Raw genomic sequence first — 14,225 nt, forward strand, 5'->3', positions numbered from 1 at the left:
GCTTATATCACAACTCATTAATACAATGGCTCGGAGACATAAATTATCACAAGCATGAGACACAAAAATAAAGTTAGTCCATCAACTGGAATAACCAAAAAAATCTGAGATTTTACCGCTTGAGCTTGTTCACCGGGGGCAAGATTTTCACACGGATAGATTTGGATGAAAAGTCTACATTACTGATCATGGAGACGATGATTTGGAAAGAATTGACTCTGCAGAGTTTGTACTTAACCACAACCAACGGATTTCAGTAGTCACAGGGACTAGTTCCGTCTACGGTGTTCTGGAAGGAACACGTCTAACCAGTACACACCCAATTTAACCATCCGAAGCCAGGGATCACCCTCGGCAACATTCAGGAAAAACCCTGAGTCGGGGAGGCTACAACCTCGCGTAGCATGGGATCAAATTTCTATACGCGCGCTATAAGGGGGTGCCCCCCTCTCGGTCCCAACCGGAAACACCCATGCCCCCTGACCGAATGACTGGCTTTAATCCTGGGCCAAGGTACCATCATCCCGGCCTCTCTGCTTGGTGTGTACACGGAAAGAGGTTACCAACTTACTAAACCGTATCCTGGCAACGAGACATGTGGTAGCACGGAAAGGGGAAGGGACGTTAACACGGCTCCAACCATGTTAACGTCGGAAAAGTCGGATGACACCAGGCTGGCATGCTACAACAGTACCACCTTGCTGCCCTTCACGTCACCACATGATTAGGCCACCTCTCATCAGAGGTCATCGCAACTTTGGAACATGCAGGAAAAGATCGATAACGTGGCTCCAACCACGTTAACGTCGAAGAAAGTCGGATGACGCAAGGCTGGCATGCTACAACAGTACCACCTTGCTGCCCTTCATGTCACCACATGATTAGGCCACCTCTCATCAGAGGTCATCGCAACTTTGGAACAACCGGGTCGTTGCCTTACAAGCAACGAGGTACTTATCGACACTCACATGCCACGCACAAACTTTCACATGAACATGCAAAACATCTGCCATATCAAATGTTCAAACATGCTTGCCTGGTTCGGAGAAGTCGGAGTCTAGCTCGGCGAAGTTCGCGGCTCCGTCCCCTCTCCCGGAACCTACGGCAATCACGAAACGGGGTACTAACGTGAAAACCAACACATGCACAGAAACTTTTCCAAATATTTTTCAAATAAATCCCATAAAAAACTAGACAAAATTTGGAGATTGACAGAAAAAGAATTACTCAAAAATACCTTTTCATTAAAAAGTTATAAAGGTTTCTGTCCAGGGACCTTTCTGTAATGAAACAGAAAAGTTCCAGGGTTTTAACTGAGAAAACAGAAAACGCTTCGGCTGGGAATGCGCAAGCGCAAGGAGAAAACGTATTTTGCCCGAAGGCGCCAACAGAAAACGGTTCGGGGAAATAAAACAGAGGCTGACACGCGGGGCCCGCATGTCAGGTTTGAAAGCTCGCCGGCGCCCGAAGACGGCGGTGGACGCCGGCGTCGAACCACGGCGAGTTAGGAGAAACGGAGGGTACCAAGAGCTTCAGTGTCTTCTTCCGCGTCGGTGGGTGGTGGACTCGTCCAACGGGGAGCACCACGTCGACGGCGACACTATCTCCGGCGGACGGCGGTTCGGGTGAGGTTGGGGAACTCCGGTGGAGGGCTGCAAAGTACGAATTGAGGCGCGGGTCAGAACGGGTGATGCAAGGAGAAGCTACTGGCAAGAGGATGGGGGCTGCGGAGCACACGCGGGGGCGAATCGGGCTGGATCCCGTGGCGGATCGCGGCGGCCGGAGTTGAGGAAGGAGACCTCCTCGGGGCTCTTCCAGTGGCTGGGCGTGCTCTAGGGGAAGTGTAGGGCTGGTGGGTGCTCGAGTTGAAGCTCGGGGCCCCTATTTATAGGCAGATCGACGGGGTGGCCCTGAACGGAGAAACTCCGGCGAGCGATTACGGCGGAGCAGTGGGTTGGCAGAGGGTTTGAGCGGTCGAGCAGCATCAGTGGATGTTACGGAACTCGTTTTGCAGCTAAACGGAGCTGGCCTTGGCGTAATGGTGTCTGGCCACGGTGAGGTGACCGCACGGGCTCAACGGCGGCAGAGAGCGCGCTCCGCGCCCTGGGGTTCACGACGAGAGCGGCAGCGCATTTGGGGGAGTGGACGGCCACGCGGCGGGCTCCGGTGGTTTGGGCGGCGCTGGGTGGAGTCGGCGGCGCCGTGTCTCCCGCTGGCGTCCGCAAAGCCGCCGGCGGCGTCGGTCACGGGGCGGCGCACCTTCTCCTGCTCGTCGCCGTCGCCCGCAAGATGCCAGGCACTCGTGCGGTGCAGGAACAAGTGGGCGAGGACGAGGAGCAAGGCGACGCGAGGGTACTGGCGAGATCGACGCCCGTTTCTGAAGAAAACGACAGCAGCCACTGCAGTGTTGTCTAAACTTAACTGAAATTTGACATGACCATGCACTGCAGGTGTTCGACAGTGGGTTTTGGTAAAGAGATAAATTTTTCTGGAGCTGTAACTTGGTGAGAATTATGGGAATTATGCAGTCTCATGTCTTTTAGCCAGCCATAATATATGTGAAATGTGCAATGCCATCCTGTTTAACCAGGCATCATATATTTGAATGATATCTTGCCCATCCTTTTCTTCATTACATTTCCATTTGTCGACAATGTTGGTACATTAAACTACTCTTGCTGTGAATCAGCCATTTGGGTGGGGGATTGAAAAATCTGGAGTGAAAACAAGGCCTTCTGAGCAGACAGTGCTACCTGTCGAAGCAGATCTCTTGTTGGGTCCCGATAGCTCCTCAGAGATGGATTCAGAGACAGATGACCAGTCCTATTCCCCCACCGAGGTGTATGCTCTAACTCGGCATGGTTATACTTCTCATATCATGCATATGGTGTCTTGCATTGCATAGATTAGACATCATATACACAATATTCAACACCATGTTCTTAGTTCAGACATCATATCTAATGCCCACCGTTTAGCATATATATGTGAATTAAATGATGTGATCCTGATTACTTAGATAACATGTAGGTGAATTATGTCATGCGATCCTGTTTAGTTATTCATCATATCTTTGAATTATGTTATGCTATGCTATCCAGTTTAGATAGACATCATATATGTGAAATTATGTCATGCTATCCGTTTTAGTTAAACAATATACATGTCAACTATTTCATGCCCTCTTTTTTCCACACTATCTATTGCATCTGTCTCTCATACAATGTCTGTACATTCAACTATGTTTCCTGTTTATGAGCCATTTGAATTGGAGCGGGTGATGCCAGCATCTCGTGGACTAAAAACACGGTCTTCAAATAAAACAGTGCTACCTCTTGGTGGAGATAGCACCCCGGTTGTACATGCACGAGAACCAGCCCTACCACACATAACCCAAACTCTCGCAGATTGTACCCCTACTGCGATGGACAGAGAACCAGCTTCACCCAATCTAACCCCAACCCTAGCAGATAGTAACCCAGTTCCTGTTGACACAGCACCATCTCCACCACAGAGCTCCCAAACAAGAGCAGTTAGTAAGGCAGCTCCAGTGCCCAAAGCCAGTACTACCACGGCGAACCCCAACTCCACCAGTTAGTACGCCTATTCCTGTGGAGGAAGCACAACCAGCTAGTCGTAGTTTAGCATCTATCGCATTTGATGTTGTTAAATCGTATGTGCGTATCTTCCCATCTTGGAAATATTATACTGAAGATGAAGGAAAATGCCAGTTGCAGGTGTTTGTCCAGGAGTTATGTGTAAGTAATGTTATTCATGGCAATTACTTTGCTTTGTCCCATACATCCTACCTCCATGATGGTTATAATACAGCAAATTTTCCCATTTTTCTCTATAGAGAAGGACCGATTTGGAAACTCAGGATGAGGTAACCTGTGCTAATACCTCTGCTATCTTCAAGAATGCTTGGTGGCAGTATTGGAATTACCTGAAGAAAACATACTTCACCGGCAAAGAAACTTATCAAATTCCCTTACGTTCTCCTGAGACACATTTACTAGACGATGACTGGGAACGCCTTGTTCTGTACTGGTCCCGAACCAAGAATGTGGTAAGGTCTATGAGGTCATTTTCTATTTTTAAGTACTATATTCTTACGTCTTACTGTACTATGTTCACGTAGAACAAGTGCCTAAACCTGAAGAACAACTGTTCTAATTTAAGATTCCATTGCTATCATAGTTCAAAAAAGCGCTAGGCGTTAATTGTGCATTTTGCCACCGCCTTGCGCTTTACTGACCAAAGCGCATGCTTATGCGCAGTTATGCACAGATTAAGCGTAGTTATGCGCAATGCGTTTCGCCAACGCCTAGAGCCTAGGCGTGCTTACGCGCTTGCTTAGGCGCGCCTTTTTTAACTATGATTGCTATTGTGCATACTGCTTTGCTCTTGTATCACTGTATTTACTCATACAAACTTATTTTTAAATTGAAGGATCCAATCGAAACTGCAATGGCACAGCAGGTATGTTCACGCATGTTTCTTTAACAGAATTGCTCTTATCAATAGCTCTGTTGATTCAATTTCAATTGTGTATACAGTTGACTTCTCATATCATGCACATTACTAGCATCACAACAGAGCCAATAGTGTTGTTGTACATGTAGACCCATGGTACCCATCTGAAATCTTGTTGTGCTGTGTAGTTTCTCACGCTTTGTATTCTTTCACTACTGCTTTGTCTTGAACTGATATGATTTGAACCGTGTCTCTATTTTGATTTGGCAAGACAATGCAGTGACCATAGGACATAGATATATGTTTGTTTGATGTTTTTATTGTGTACTAGTACTTGGCAATAGAAGACTTGGTAGTTTAATCCTGTCCACCTTACTAATGAACTGGTTCACCGAAATGAGTTTCATATACTAGTACATGCTAAACTGTTATGTGTCTGCTTATTTCTTCTTTTAGAATGCTGAAAGAATATTGGGGAAGAGTGCCTTATTAAGCAATGGTAAAGGAAGTAATGCAGATAACGTTCAGGATAGTGACACATCCTTGTTGGTCTCCAACAAAGCTGATAAAACAGCTAAGGAAGACTATCTCGAAGATAGTGAGACAACCCCAAAGTCCTGTCTTGGTTTAGTGTTGGAGTTACTGGGCACTGCCGCTTGCACAAGCTATTCAAACTCACTGTCTGAATCAGTTCGGTTTCTTGAGTCTCAACTACAAGCTGGAAGACATCGATCAGCTGTGCTACGACAAGAAGCGGAAGGACTGCGGAAGTCCCTGGAGCATTCAGATGCATACTTTCTGGTGCAACAGCAAGCGTTGGAGGATTTTAGCGCCAAACGGGACAAAGCTAATAAGCTTGCTAAGCTTATTGCCAGCACGGTGGATACCACGTTTCTTGAGCTCTTATGAAGTTGTTTCAGTTATGCTCTTGTTTTGCTGCCACGTTTATTTGCACTGGTGGCCAATTTTGACGGTCAGTGTATGTAATATGCTGCTTTGTTCCCTATATTTGCACTGGTGGCGAACTTTGATGCCCAATGGATGTAATATGTGTAATAGCGGTAATAGGCTAGCGTTAATTGCTTGCTTATTTATTTCCTTATTGTCTTGTTTAGTTGTTTGCTTGTAGCCACTGCAGTTCTTTTTCTGTGTTTTTCTAATAATCATGGCAACACACGGACTGTTGTAACCATGGGCCTCCTGCGGGCCGTATGATCCATGGGCCTTCTACGGGCCATAGGATCCATTGGCCTTCTATACGGGTCGTAGGATCCATGGGCCTTCTACGGGCCGTACGATCCATGGGCCTTTTACGGGCCGTACGATCCATGGGCCTTCTACAGGGCGTACCATAATTTCGCCGGGTTATATCTGGCACTTGGAAGGGTGTGTTTTATTAAGTATCCAGTTCTAGTTGTCATAAGGTCAAGGTACAACTCCGGGTCGTCCTTTTACCGAGGGACACGGCTATTCAAATAGATAAACTTCCCTGCAGGGGTGCACCACATAACCCAACACGCTCAATCCCATTTGGCCGGACACACTTTCCTGGGTCATGCCCGGCCTGGGAAGATCAACACGTCACAACCCCACCTAGGCTCAACAGAGAGGTCAGCACGCCGGTCTAAATCCTATGCGTGCAGGGGTCTGGGCCCATCGCCCATTGCACACCTGCACGTTGCGTACGCGGCCGGAAGCAGACCTAGCCCCCTTAATACAAGCGCGAGCTTACTGTCCAATGCGGCGTGCGCCACTCAGTCGCTGACGTCAAAAAGAGCTTCGGCTGATACCACGACGCCGAGTGCCCATAACTGTTCCCGCGTAGTTGGTTAGTGCGTATAGACCAAATGGCCACACTCAGATCAAATACCAAGAACTCGTTAAGCGTGTTATTTTTATGTATGCACGGACGCCGACCAGGGCCAGGCCCACCTTTCTCCTAGGTGGTCTCAGCCTGCCCTGTCGCTCCGCGACAAAGTAACAGTCGGGGGCCGTCAGGAACCCAGGCCCACCTCCACCGGGATGGAGCCACCTGTCCTTTCAGCCCCCTCATCAGAATCACTTGCGGGTACTCAACGAGCTGACCCGACTTTAGTCACCACATGTGTCATGTATATAAAGTATATAGTATATACCCGTGATCACCTCCCGAAGTGATCACGGCCCAGTAGTATAGCATGGCAGACGGACAAGATTGTAGGGCCACTGATGGAACACTAGCATCCTATACTAAGCAGTAGGATAGCAGGTAAGGGTAACAACTGTAGTAACAATGACAGGCTATGCAGCAGAATAGGATTAACCGAAAGCAGTAACATGCTACACTACTCTAATGCAAGCAGTATAGAGAAGAATAGGCGATATCTGGTGATCAAGGGGGGGGCTTGCCTGGTTGCTCTGGCAAGAAGGGTTCATCGTCGATGTAGTCGATCATAGGGGTACCGGCAGCGGTCTCGGGGTCTACCGGAAAGAAGTAACGGATGGGAACACAATAAATAATAGAGCAATCAAAGCATCACAAAGAATAACATGTCAATACGCGGTGCTAGGTGTGCTCTAACACAGTGCGAGGTGATACCGGCGAAGGGGGGAAATATCCGGGAAAGTATTCCCGGTGTTTCGCGTTTTCGGACAGATGAACCGGAGGGGGAAAGTTGCGTGTTTGCTATGCTAGGGTGTGTGGCGGACGAACAAGCTACGTATTCGGATTCGTCTCGTCGTTCTGAGCAACTTTCATGTACAAAGTATTTTCATCCGAGTTACAGATTATTTTATATTAATTTTCAAAGATTTAAACAATTTCTGGAATTTCTGGTTTTATATTAATTCAAATTAAAAACAGAATATACTTTTGTCACCTAGTGCTACCCTAGCATGTGAGTATCACAATGGGGCCAGTGGGGTTGGGTTGACCCGGTCAAAGGTTGACTGGTCAACATATGAATAGTGTAAGTGGGTCCCGTGTGTCATTGTCTTTTGTTTAATAAAATGGTAATTAACCAGGGTGGTCCCACATGTCATTTACACTATACCTAACCACTACTTAGCCTAACTACTAACCTACCTAACCAGGATCGGCCTCATCCACACACGTACGCGCACACACAACGCGCTCACACACACTCGACTACGCACACATCACGCACACACACTGGCGCACACGGCCATGGCCGTGGCCAGTAGCAGCAGGCAGCGGCGCACGGCTAGCAACGGCGGGCAGCGGTGGCACCTAGTGGCAGCAGCAGTACGAAGAGCAGCAGCAGATGGCAGTTAAGCAGCAGCAGCTCACGCACACACATATGTACGCGTACACGCGAGCTCGGATATGCTCGGGGACGGCAAATGGCGACCGAATCAAGGCGGGGGAAGAAGGGATCCGGAGGAGTTGCTCACCATGAGTCCATTGGCATGCTCGGGGAGGGTCGGGGTGGACCGGAGAGGCGGTGGTGATGGCGAGACGGCGACGGCCGGACGAAGAAGACGAAGACTGCGGCTGCTCCGCAGCTCCCTGCCTTGTTCCAATGCCCTGAACGGACGCGGTAGAGCACGGCGAACCTCCAGGATGTGCTCCCGTACGCCGGAGAGGCCGGTGGACGCGTCAACGACGGCGAGGCAGCGGTGACCGCGTGAGTTTGCGAGCTCAGAATCGAGCCAGAGGAGAGGGGGCGATTGGGATCGAGGGGGAAATGAATGAGGGCGAGCTAGGGTTTCTGGGGGACGCCTTAGTAGGCCGAGGGAGGGTGCGGATGGCCGGCACGTGGCGCTGGCGCCATGGATGGCCGGCACGCACGGCTCTGCCTCTCCCCTGTGAGAGGTAGGGGAAAAGGCCGGCCAGCTGGGCTGGGCCTGGTACAGTGTTAGTACTGGGCTTAGTGAATAGGGGGGATTTCTCCCTTTCTTTTCTTCATCTTTATCTTTTTCTGTTTTCCAATTTAGCTATTGTTTTTCTAAATATTTTAGTGATCAAATGAATTTTTTTAAATATGAAACTTCGCACAAAAATGATATGCAATATTCTAGGGTTGCACAAAAAGTAATGAGGGCATTCGCAATTTATTTGATTTTCGGTTTGAATTTAAATGTGTTGAACAGGTGTTGCTGGGTGTGTTTTAAATACTTTAGGGGCACTTTAACAACTCAAATAATGTTAGTTTCTACATGTAAATTATATAGTGATTATTTTCAACCCAACAAACATTTTTTTGTTCTACCGTTTAAAGAAATATTATTTTGACTTGAAATTTAAATTTGAATTTGAATTTGATTTTTATTAAGAGGCGATGTGCATAGTAATCATGATGACATGGCCACCATTAGGGGGGATTACTGTAGCATGATTCTCGGGGTGTTACAAATCTCCTCCACTACAAGAAATCTCGTCCCGAGATTTAAGAGGGGGAGTAAGGGGGAAGGGGTTCGGTTACGAAATTCTAACGAGTCTTCTTGGTCTTGGTTACTCTTTTAGAAGAGGTCGATCCATTACATTGATGTCTTCATTCCTATGTTTCAGGTTCTCATGATGTTGTCTTCATTCCATCTTACTTACGAAAAGATTTAGGGGGAAACTCGGGAAGGACGAAGCTCAACACATGTTAGGTACCTAGGGGCTATCTCAGTGAACGAGGCATACATGCATCTCTTGAGTTTAAATTCAATAAAGTCATCGAGAGTAAGCTAAGAAGGTACAATAAGGAGTTTCAAGCGGCCAGGCAATCGTTCGATGCCTAATCAATGGGTGAAAGGCTTTCAGGGCAAGGAGAATAAGTATTGCGCCTGATACCAGATTAGATCACTAGGCAGGTGGCCCGTGAATTACATATGAAGTCAAGCGCGAGAAATAACTTTGACAACTGGGTGTACAGGAGAGTCAGGTTTCGATCCTGTGGAACTGTGGGATATGGGCCCACCATGTGGGTTAAAAGTAGGAAAGGCGCTGACATCTTGCACGGTTATGATAGCAAGGTAGATCAGAGGAAAGCCTGTTAGTTATGTCGGCGTCAACATCGGTACCAATGGCGAGGGACGAAGAGAACCATTTCCTGCTCGTAGAACGAGGCAGACCAATAGGCAAAGTTCTCATCCATCGGTGGCTACCGGAATGTCATCAACAATAGTAATTGGGCCTTGCTGACAGTATTGTACACTGAGGAGTGTACCTAAGTAGGAGTATATTACTGCTTATGTCATACAGATCACAAGAAAGGTTAAACGAAACGATGGAAAGGAAAATGTGATCAAACACATATTTAAGGGGTATATCTCTCCCAAGGACAACAGAGCACGATATCCATGACAGGATATGCAGTAGAAAACCCTTTAGGTAAGGGCAGAGAACTTTCACGATATTACCCATACAACGGTGTTTGGATAATTGAGCAAGAAACATTTAGCATTGGGCTTCAAGATGCTTTATTAAAAATCGGAGTACCACAGACATGCTTTGAGATAGTATTGGCATGGTCTTCAAGCCATGGTTAGCCTTTGGATAAACAAAGGATCCATCAGGAACAACTTATAGAATAAGTCTTACGATTTTCTCATGGAAGAATGGCTAAACTTGCTAAAAAGAGAACTATATCAATAGGTTCCCCGGCCAGGTGCGCTAGGCATTACATCACCTTAGCGGGTCATATAAAGACCAATGTTATAACTCTTGGAAATATGTTCCAACCATCACATCTGACCAAGGTTCAGATTCGATTGTCGTTAGGATACCTCAGACTCAGGATGTCCGAGAAGAAAAGGTGCAACACAAATCGACGAAATGACATTGCAAGATTCTCGGGAAATGAACTATGGGAGCGGGTTCCTGAAACAATAGTTCATTATTAAACCAAGGAGAGGATGAGAAGGTGGCTGATGGGCTCAACGGCAATTCATCTAGAATTCCAAACGGATGGATTTCCACAATAATGTGAACAAGATGACATTTGTCAATTCAGATGATATAATGTTGTATGCTCTAGGAAAACATACACCATCAATCATTAGTTGAAAGGTGTGCCCGAAATATGACCTTAGGCAGCAACATCAATGTTAGAGTGACGATTCAGTAACCAACAGTCTAAGAACGAACTGTCGATCATTAACTGCAAGGCAATAGGGTTGCTAGAAGTACAGAACTCAAACAACATTGTTAGCATATTGGTATCCTGGTTAAAAACAACACGGGGACCAAGGAAGAATGGTGATGGTGAGAAGTATCATCATACCGAGAATTTCTAAGAGTGGAGCAATCCCTACAACATTCTCGACAAAAAAGGCAACAATACTTCAAGGCAGAGCACAACACTAGCTGGAGAGCAAGTTGTATCATAATGTGGACAAGTTCACGATGAAAGGAAGTCAAGGGTGACGTCGATGATAATAAAAATCATCGAGGGCAAGGAGGGTATTTCTCATCATGAACATAGTTGACATCTCGGAAGAAGTCAAAGTGTTGAAGGTGATCCGACACATTTGCCGGGAGGTTTCAAGAGGATGCAATCAAACAACAACGACAACAAGCAAGGAAATGACGAAGTGGCAAGTTATAGGATCAATATATAAGATGCAAGCTCGGAACCAAAGTTGTCTTTCAAGACAAGCAACATGATGTTGAAAGCTCGACGTAAGTCGTGCTCACACACTGAAGAATTCGTGCACCAGAGAAGGACGAGGTAGCACAGTTAAAGATAGCAAGACCAGGATGCAGCCGATAGACTAGGAATGACCAGCTTGGGTTCAGAATTTCCAAGTAAAAATACTAGGGGTATTTGATTTGTAGTGCAGAATAATTTCACTAGTCGGTGTCCTCGGTTGACAACAACCCAGAACCCGTAGAGTGATTACGACAAGGAAAGACATTACTTCAACAAAGATAGTAAGATGTGGTGCAATGGCAAGACATCTTCGAGATACCAGGGGATAATACTCGAAGATAGAACATGATAGAAGTAGAACCGGGTCATTGACCTGTGGCAGTAGATACTTCAACCTTGCCAAAAATAGACGAGGCACCAGAATGAATTCCCATCAAATATATTAGATCCGGACAACATGGTCGGAACCATAACTATAAGGAATCAATTTCAAGAATACCGAAAGAATCATACAGTTGGATAATCATTTTGCAAGAAGCTCCTGAGACGGTCTACATCATTTTCATGGGCATGAACACAAAGTTCAAGGTCGACTCCCACTTCTTCAATGTATATCATTTCATTCACCTCTCGCTTTGATAAAACTGTAGTGTTGGAATTTTATCTGGTAGAACACCGGAAGAGTATGACTTGTGAAAACTTTCGGGTTCTCACGGATTAGGGGAAGGCATAGGTTCAACCCATCGGGCATCTTAGTAACATATACCACAAGTTTCAAAAGTAAATACACAAGCTCGAAAGCAGAGCATGGTTGGCCAAGCAGAGGATACAATGTACCAAAGGCATTATGTACCAGGGCAAGATCTCACAAGGTGATTGAATATGAAGGACATTGTCGGATAAAAATCCAACAATGGATCGGGCGATCCACAACGGAGCTGATGTGAGTATCGGTACTCACTCAGAGGAAGAAAGAATGCAGAGGCTTCAGATTCAAGAATCACCTGATTAGTTTGATGCTTAAATAGAAAGAAATTATGGTTTCCAAAACGAAGGATCAGAAGCAGACGCTCTGATCAAGGATGGATACGTTGAAAACACTTAGTTGGACAATCAATAAAGGTTTGAATTGCCGAGAACCAACTCATGTCCGGAATGACGCTTGAGCCGGAAAGATAATTTTGAAAAGGATAACCTGATGACTGCATGCGTACACACGCATTGAATCAATAGGCTCAAAATGACTAAGACAAGGGATGTTAACGAGGACTACTAGTCATATGGAATTAACCATAATGCAAGCAAGCAAGAGTTTCAAGAGTAACAGGCTGCAGAGGATTTTCGAAAGATCGAAAAGTATTCCGAAGAATTATGTGAGACACATAACAATTGAGAAGAACGGATCCTCGATAAATGCGAGGAAAAAAACCATAAGGGTTTTCATGCGAAATAAAACTGCAAGACAGTAAACTCAAAGGATTCTCGGACAACGGAGAATATCTCGAGGCATCTTGTAACAACAAGAGCGACGAGGAATGATCAAGAGAATGACAAGTGCATGCAGATATCCATAGGGATATATCGGTGGCAGTGAATTGCAAAGGCGATGAGCACAAGGGTCTCGGGAAAATATCGAGGGATATCCTCAGAATCTTCTGACGAAGCAGGTGATCTTCCGGGATGAGGGCTCTCCGGGAGAAATAGTTACGAGAACCTAGAGTTAGAGTTAGCAAAACCATTTAACCCGAATAGAAGAGAGATCAGAGTCACAGAGTATAGACGAGGAGTAAAAGATTTTAATACCACCCAATGGCGACGTGGGCCCGTAAGCCACACAGCCAAGTTAGTAAAACAGTTTTCGGCTTCTAGACTCAACTTCGGCCAAGGAGTTGGAAAGGGGATTCCTACAGGCAGTCGGCTTTGATACCAACTTGTGACGCCCCCGATTCAATCGTACACTAATCATGCACGCAAATGTGTACGATCAATATCAGGGACTCACGGGAAGATATCACAACACAACTCTACAACATAAATAAGTCATACAAGCATCATAATACAAGCCAGGGGCCTCGAGGGCTCGAATACAAGTGCTCGATCATAGACGAGTCAGCGGAAGCAACAATATCTGAGTACAGACATTAGTTAAACAAGTTTGCCTTAAGAAGGATAGCACAAACTGGGATACAGATCGAAAGAGGCGTAGGCCTCCTGCCTGGGATCCTCCTAACTACTCCTGGTCGTCGTCAACGGGCTACGCGTAGTAGTAGGCACCTCCGGGGTAGTAGGAGTCGTCGTCGACGGTGGCGTCTAGCTACTGGGCTCCAGCATCTGGTTGCGACAACCAGGTAGAAAGGAAAGGGGGAAAAGAGGGAGAAAAGCAACCGTGAGTACTCATCCAAAGTACTCGCAAGCAAGGAGCTACATTACATATGCATGGGTATATGTGTAAAGGGCCATATCGGTGGACTGACCTGCAGAATGCCAGAATAAGAGGGGGATAGCTAATACTGTCGAAGACTACGCTTCTGGAAGCCTTCATCTTGCAGCATGTAGAAGAGAGTAGATTGAAGTCCTCCAAGTAGCATCGCATAGCATAATCCTACTCGGCGATCCCCTCCTCGTCGCCCTGTTAGAGAGCGATCACCGGGTTATATCTGGCACTTGGAAGGGTGTGTTTTATTAAGTATCCAGTTCTAGTTGTCATAAGGTCAAGGTACAACTCCGGGTCGTCCTTTTACCGAGGGACACGGCTATTCGAATAGATAAACTTCCCTGCAGGGGTGCACCACATAACCCAACACGCTCGATCCCATTTGGCCGGACACACTTTCCTGGGTCATGCCCGGCCTCAGAAGATCAACATGTCACAGCCCCACCTAGGCTCAACAGAGAGGTCAGCACGCCGGTCTAAATCCTATGCGCGCAGGGGTCTGGGCCCATCGCCCATTGCACACCTGCACGTTGCGTACACGGCCGGAAGCAGACCTAGCCCCCTTAATACAAGCACGAGCTTACGGTCCAATGCGGCGCGCGCCACTCAGTCGCTGACATCAAAAAGAGCTTCGGCTGATACCACGATGCCGAGTGCCCATAACTGTTCCCGCGTAGTTGGTTAGTGCGTATAGACCAAATGGCCAGACTCAGATCAAATACCAAGAACTCCTT

Source organism: Aegilops tauschii, chromosome 2 (genome assembly GCF_002575655.3).
Source record: "Aegilops tauschii subsp. strangulata cultivar AL8/78 chromosome 2, Aet v6.0, whole genome shotgun sequence".
NCBI classification, from domain to species: Eukaryota; Viridiplantae; Streptophyta; class Magnoliopsida; order Poales; family Poaceae; genus Aegilops; species Aegilops tauschii.